The sequence below is a fragment of the Theropithecus gelada genome, chromosome 3 (assembly GCF_003255815.1).
Source record: "Theropithecus gelada isolate Dixy chromosome 3, Tgel_1.0, whole genome shotgun sequence".
NCBI classification, from domain to species: domain Eukaryota; kingdom Metazoa; phylum Chordata; class Mammalia; order Primates; family Cercopithecidae; genus Theropithecus; species Theropithecus gelada.
This window is the reverse complement of record NC_037670.1, coordinates 68408813-68415724: the sequence shown is the minus strand read 5'-3', so window position 1 is coordinate 68415724 and position 6912 is coordinate 68408813.

Below are 6912 nucleotides of genomic sequence, written 5' to 3'. Positions count from 1 at the left end.
GCATTTAATCTTTTTCTTTGGTTATTTTGTTTTGTTTTGTTTTTTGAGACAGAGTCTCGCTGTGTTGCCCAGGCTGAAGTGCAGTGGCACGATCTCAGTTCACTGAAACCTCTGCCTCCAAGGTTCAAGCAATTCTCCTGCTTCAGCCTCCAGAATAGGCGTGCACCACCATGCCCCATTAAATTTTGTATTTTTAGTAGGGACAGTGTTTCAACATGTTGGCCAGGTTGGTCTCAAACTCCTGACCTCAAGTGATCTGTCCGCCTTGGCTTCCCAAACTGCAGGGATTACAGGCATGAGCCACCGCACCCGCCCGATTTGGGTTTTTTTTTTTTGAGGTGGAGTCACACTCAGTTGCCCAGGCTGCAATGCAGTACTGTGATCTCCACTCATTGCAGACTCGGCCTCTCAAGCGATCCTCCCACCTTAGCCTCCAGAGCAGCTGGAGCTACAGGCGCGTGCTACCATGCCCAGCTAATTTTTGCATTTTTTTGTAAAGATGTGATTTTGCTATGTTGCCCAGAGTGGTTTCAAACTCCTGGGCTCAAGTGATCCGCCCACCTTGGCCTCCCAAAATGCTGGGATTACAGGCGCAAGCACCTGTCCTTAATAGCATTTAACCTGATCTAAACAGGTCTTTTATCCCAATTTGCAGTTTACAGGAAATTTAGGAGACAGAGGGCAAAGTTAGAGGAAACAATAAAGCAAATCCAGAGTATGGGAAAGTTTGCCTTAGCCCTTCAAAAACTAAAGTCAAGAAGAGAGAGAAAAAGAACGTGGAGGAAATGTACTAGTTTAAGAGACCAAGGCTGGGCACAGTGGCTCACACCTGTAAACCCAGCACTTTGGGAGGCCCAGGCGGGTGGATCGCTTTAGCCCAGAAGTTCAAGACCAACCTGGGCAACATGGCCAAACCCCATCTCTACAAAAAATACAAAAGTTAAGCCAGGAGTGGTGTTGTGTGACTATAGTCCCAGCTACTCAAGAGGCTGAGGTGGGAGGACTGCTTGAGTCCAAGAGGTAGAGGTTGCAGTAAGCCAAAATTGTGCCATTGCACCCAGCCAGGATGAGAGAGTGAGACCCTATCTCAAAATAAATAAATAAATAAAAAGATGCATAATACCTAAAAAGATGTGAACCTTGATTGGGCTTCGGTGTGTTAGACTGTCTGCGAAGACCACTGCTGACAATTCCTCCAATCCCTATAAACATATACTGCTCCTCCCATTGAGGGGTGGAGTCTATTTTCCCTCAACTTGAATTTGGACTGGCCCTGTGGTTTGTTCCAACCAATTCAGTGCAGTGGAAGAGAAGCTATATGACTTCTGGGGCTTAGGCCACAAGAGACCTTGCAGCTTCCATTTTCATTCCCTTGGAACCCAGCTGACAGGAGGTCCAGCCCACCCAATTGGACCAGTAATTGGAATGAAGCCATCTTGGATCCTGCAGTCCCAGTGGAGCTGCTCCAGCCAATACCAAATGGAACGCTGATGAGCTATCCCTACTGAAACCACACAATGCAGTTATGCAACTGGAAAAAGTCAGGAAGTTCTCTATGAACTGAAAAGCTTTATACGAATAGAAAGATTTTCAGGATATACTGTTCAATTTGTTTTTCTTTCTTTTTTTTTTTTTTTTGAGACAGAGTCTTGCTCTGTAGCCCAGGCCCGAGTGCTGTGGCACCATCTCGGCTCACTGCAACTTCTGCCTTCTGGGTTCAAGTGATTCTCATGCCTCAACCTCCCAAGTAGCTGGGATTACAGGTGTACACCACCACGCCTGGCTAATTTTTGTATTTTTAGTAGACAGGGGGTTTCACCATGTTGGCCAGGCTTGAACTCCCAACCTCAGGTGATCTACACACCTTAGCCTCCCAAAGTGCTGGGATTACAAGTGTGAGCCACTGTACCTGGCCATCAATTTGAAAAGCAGATGCGGAAGAGAATACATAGTAAACTCTCGTTGGTATTTGTACCTTCATGAGAAAGCACTGGAAGAATATTTAAGAAACTAATATAAGTGGTTATAGGAAACCTAAGATTTAGCTCATATACACCAGTAGAGTTATACTGGTTAAAATATAGAAATATTCTTGTCCTGGTCAGTAAATGGCCACTACCAAACCCCTGAATTCCCTCCACCTCTGCTCTCACCCTGGGATAAATGATTGCCCCATAATCTAACAAGAGTTAACCCCAGCAGGGAAGGGGTCTGGCAAGCCAACAAAGAATGATATGGATGGTCATGGGGTAGGAGACTTTACAAACAAAACTTTTAAATACACTTTTTATTTCTGAGCCATATGAACATGTCACTTGGTAAAAACGAATTTGAGGCGAGGTGTGGTGACCCATGCCTATAACCCCAGCACTTTGGGAGGCTGAGGCAGAAGGACTGCTTGAAGTCAGGAGTTTGAGGCTGTAATGAACTATGATCATGCCACTGCACTCCAACTTGGATGACAAAGTGAGACCCTGTCTCTAAAAAAATACAAATAATTTAGATAAAAAATTAAAAATCAAAGTCAAAATGAATTTGAGAGTAAAAAAGAGAAAATAATGTGTTGCTTATTTAATAAAATAAAAATCAAAAATTAAGTACTAGAGACCAGGCACAGTGCCTCATGCCTGTAATCCAAGCACTTTGGGAGGATGACGTGGATTGCCTGAGCTCAGAAGTTTAAGGCCAGCCTCGGCAACATGGTGAAACCCTGTCTCTACCAAAAATACAAAACTTACCCGTGTATGGTAGCATATGCCTGTGGTCTAGCTACTCGGGAGGCTGAAATGGGAGGGTGGTTTGAGCCTGGGAGGCAGAGGTTGCAGTTAGCCGAGATCACACTGCTGTACTCCAGACTGGATGACAGAATGAGACCCTGTCTCAAAAAGAAAGAATGGGCACAGTGTCTCACACCTGTAATCCCAGCACTTTGGGAGGCCGAGGTGGGCGGATCACCTGAGGTCAGGAGTTCAAGACCAGCCTGCCCAACATGGCAAAACCTCGTCTCTACTAAAAATGCAAAAAATTAGCCAGGCGTGGTGGCAGGCACCTGTAATCCCAGCAACTTGGGGAGATTGAGGCAGGAGAATTGCTTGAACCCAGGAGGTGGAGGTTGCAGTGAGCAGAGATCATGCCACTGCACTCCAGCCTGGGCAACAAGAGCGAAATGCAGTCAAAAAACAAAAAAAGAGAGAGAGAAGAAAGAGAGAAAGAAAGAAGGAAAGAAGTGCTATTGTCGCTCTGAGTGAAACTTGGTTAAAAATCAAAAACAAAGAAAGAAAGAGAGAAGAAAGAGACAGAGAGAAAGAGGAAGGAAGGAAGGAAGGAAGGAAGGAAGGAAGGAAGGAAGGAGGAAAGAAGTGTTATTGCCACTCTCTATCACTCTATCACAGTACCATTTATGGATTTCAAACCATCAATTACTACCTTGTTTGTACATCCTGAAAATGTCAGCTCCGTAATAACATAGATCCTGCCTGTCTGTTGTGTTCACCTCTGTATCCCTAGCACCTAGAACCAAACCAGTATAAATATTTGTTGAATGAGGCTGGGCGTGGTGGCTCATGCCTGTAATCCTAGCACTTTGGGAGGTTGAAGCGGCGAATTGCCTGAGCTCAGGAGTTTGAGACCAGCCTGGGCAACATGGCGAAACCCCATCTCTACTAAAAATACAAAAAATTAGCTGGGCATGGTGGCGGGCTCCTGTAATCCCAGCTACTTGGGAGGCTGAGGTGCAAGAATTGCTTGAACCTAGGAGGCAGAGGTTGCAGTGAGCCAAGATTGTGCCACTTCACTCCAGCCTGAGCAATGGAGTGAAACTCTGTCTCTAAAAGCAAATGAAGAAACAAATATTTGTTGAATGAATATGGAATGTATACTTTAATGAAAAATCATACTGAGCAAAAGTTATGGGATGTAGTAAAGGCAGTGTTCAAAGGAAAATTTATAGTTGTAAATGTCTACATTTAAAGATCATGCGTAAAATTTGTGATAGTGGAAATGAAGAAAGATATCAAATCAATAACCTAAATTTATACCTTGAAGAACTTGAAAAAGAGCCAACTAAACCCCAAACTAGCAAAAGGAAGGACATAATAAAGATTAAAGTAGGGATAAATAAAATAGAGGATAGAAAAACAATAGAGTCAATGAAAGCAAAAGTTGGTTCTTTGAAAAGATCAACAAAATGAACAAACCTTTCCCTATACTAACACAGAAAAAAGAAGACACAAATAACTAAAATCAGAAATGAAAGTGGAGGCATTATCGACCTTACAGAAATAAAAAAGATAACAGAATATTATACAAAATTACATACCGGGGGTGTGACGGCTCACGCCTATAATCCCAGCACTTTGGGAGGCCAAGGCGGGCAAATCACCAGAGGTCAGGAGTTGGAGACCAGCCTGGCCAATGTGGTGAAACCATGTCTCTACTAAAAATACAAAAACTAGCTAGGCGTGGTAGCAGGCGCCTGTAATCCCAGGTACTTGGGAGGCTGAAGCAAGAGAATCGCTTGAACCTGGGAGGCGGAGGTGGCAGTGAGACGAGATCGTGCCACTGTACTCCAGCCTGGGTGACAGAGCGAGACTCTGTCTCCAAAATAAAAATAAAAATACATAAATAAATAAAAATACAAAAATCAGCTGAGTGTGATGGCGCGTACCTGTAATCCCAGCTAGTTGGGAGGGTGAGGCAGGAAGATAGCTTGAACCCAGGAAGTAGAGGTTGCAGTGAGCCAAGAACACGCCATTGTACTCCAGCCTGGGCAGCAGAGTGAGACTCTGTCTCAAAATAAATAAATAAATAAAAATAAAAAAATTAGCTGGGTGTGGTGGCAGGTACCCGTAATCCCAGCTACTCGGGAGGCTGAGCCAGGAGAATCCCTTGAACCTGGGAGGCAGAGGTTGCAGTGAGCCAAGATCATGCCACTGCACTGCAGTCTGGGTAACAGAGTAAGACTCCATCTCAAAAAAAAAAAAAAAATTACATACCAACAGGTTCGATTAATTTAGATGAACTGGACAAATTCCTAGAAACATACAAATTACCTAAAGTGACAAAGTCTAGGAATAGCTTCCCTAGTAAATTCTACCAAACACTTAAAGAATAATTAACACCAATCCTTTTTTTTTTTTTTTTTTTTTTTGAGATGGTGTCTTGCTCTGTCACCCAGGCTGGAGTACAGTGGCACGATCTCAGCTCACTGCAACCTCTGCCTCCTGGGTTCAAGCAATTCTCCTGTCTCAGCCTCCCAAGTAGCTGGGATTATAGACGCCTGCCACCACACCTGGCTATTTTTGTATTTTTAGTAGAGATGGGGTTTCATCATATTTTCAGGCTGGTCTCAAACTCCTGACCTCAGGTGATCCACCCCTCCTCGGCCTCCCAAAGTGCTGGGATTACTGAACCACTTTGCCCGACCAACACCAATCCTTCTTAAACTCCTCCAACAAACTGAGGAGCGGGAACATTTCCTAACTCATTCCATGAAGCCAGTATTAACCTAATACTAAAGCCATTTAAAGACATCACAAGAAAACAAACCAGTATCTCTTATAATTCTAGATGTAAAAGTCCTTAACAAAATAGCAGCAAACCAAATCCAACAGCATAGTAAGAGGATTATATGTAGCTGGGGGCATGGTAGCTCATGTCTGCATTCCTAGAACTTTGGGATGCCAAAATAGGCAGATCACTTTGAGATCAGGAGTTCAAAACCGGCCTGGGCAACATGGCAAAACCGCATCTCTACAGAAAATACAAAAATGAGGCAGGCATGCTAGCTTGTGCCTGTGGTCTCAGCTACTTGGGAAGCTGAGACTGGAGGATCGCTTGAGCTGGGAAGCAGAGGTTGCAGTCAGCCAGGATTGTGCCACTGCACTCCAGCCTGGGTGACAGAGCAAGGCCCTGTCTCAAGAAAAAAAACAAAAAACAAAAAACAAGAGGATTACACACCATGACCTAGTGGATTTTAGCCATGAATGCAAGATTGAACCCAGGAAGTAGAGGTTACAGTGAGCCAACCTCACAGTGAGCTCTGTGAAGCAGGTCCGCTGTGCACTGGTTACCACTTCAGCCTACTGCCTCTTGGGCTGCACTTTTACTACTTTCCTGAATCCAGTGAGGCAGAACACTCTGCCTCACATACACAATCAGTCACATGAAACAGGTTTACTATTTATAGATAGGCAGCAAGGGACAACGGCAGCCTAGGATTCAAGTTGAGCCAGTACCCCAAGGTTCAGGAAGGCTGCTTGAGGCAGTTAAGTCTCATCTGTACCTGCGCCACTTGCACCACAGTTGAGAGACCCCAGAAAGTAGTCGGCCAAGGGTTTTATATCCCAGGGACCACATGAAACACTGGGCTAAAGCACTAAAGGACATCCTGTTTCAAGGGGAAACTGGAATACAGCCCAGGCTGTTCCAGCCAATTCCCCCCAACTCAGGATGTTGCAGTACCAGCCCATTCTACAGTTACTCTTGAAAACTGTAAGTGAAAAAGTGGGGAGAACTGGATCAGTTCAAGCCCACCCAGAGACCTGTCCTGCAGGTTCAATGTAAGAAAATCAATTCATGGCCAGGCATGGTGGCTCATGCCTGTAACTGTAACTCTGGGAGGCCAAGGCGGGCAGATCACTTGAGCTCAGGAGTTTGAGACCAGCTTGGGCAACATGGTGAGACCCCATCTCTACAAAAAATATTTTAAAAATCAGCCGGATGTGGTGGGGTGTGCCTGTAGTCTCAGCTACTCAGGAGGCTGAGATGGGAGAATCACCTGAGCCTGGGAGATGGAGGCTCCAGTGAGCCATGATCATGCCACTGCACTCCAGCCTGGAGGACACAGTGAGACCCTGTCCAAAAATAAAGAGAGAGAGAGAGAGAGAGGGGGGGGGAGGGAGGGAGGGAGGG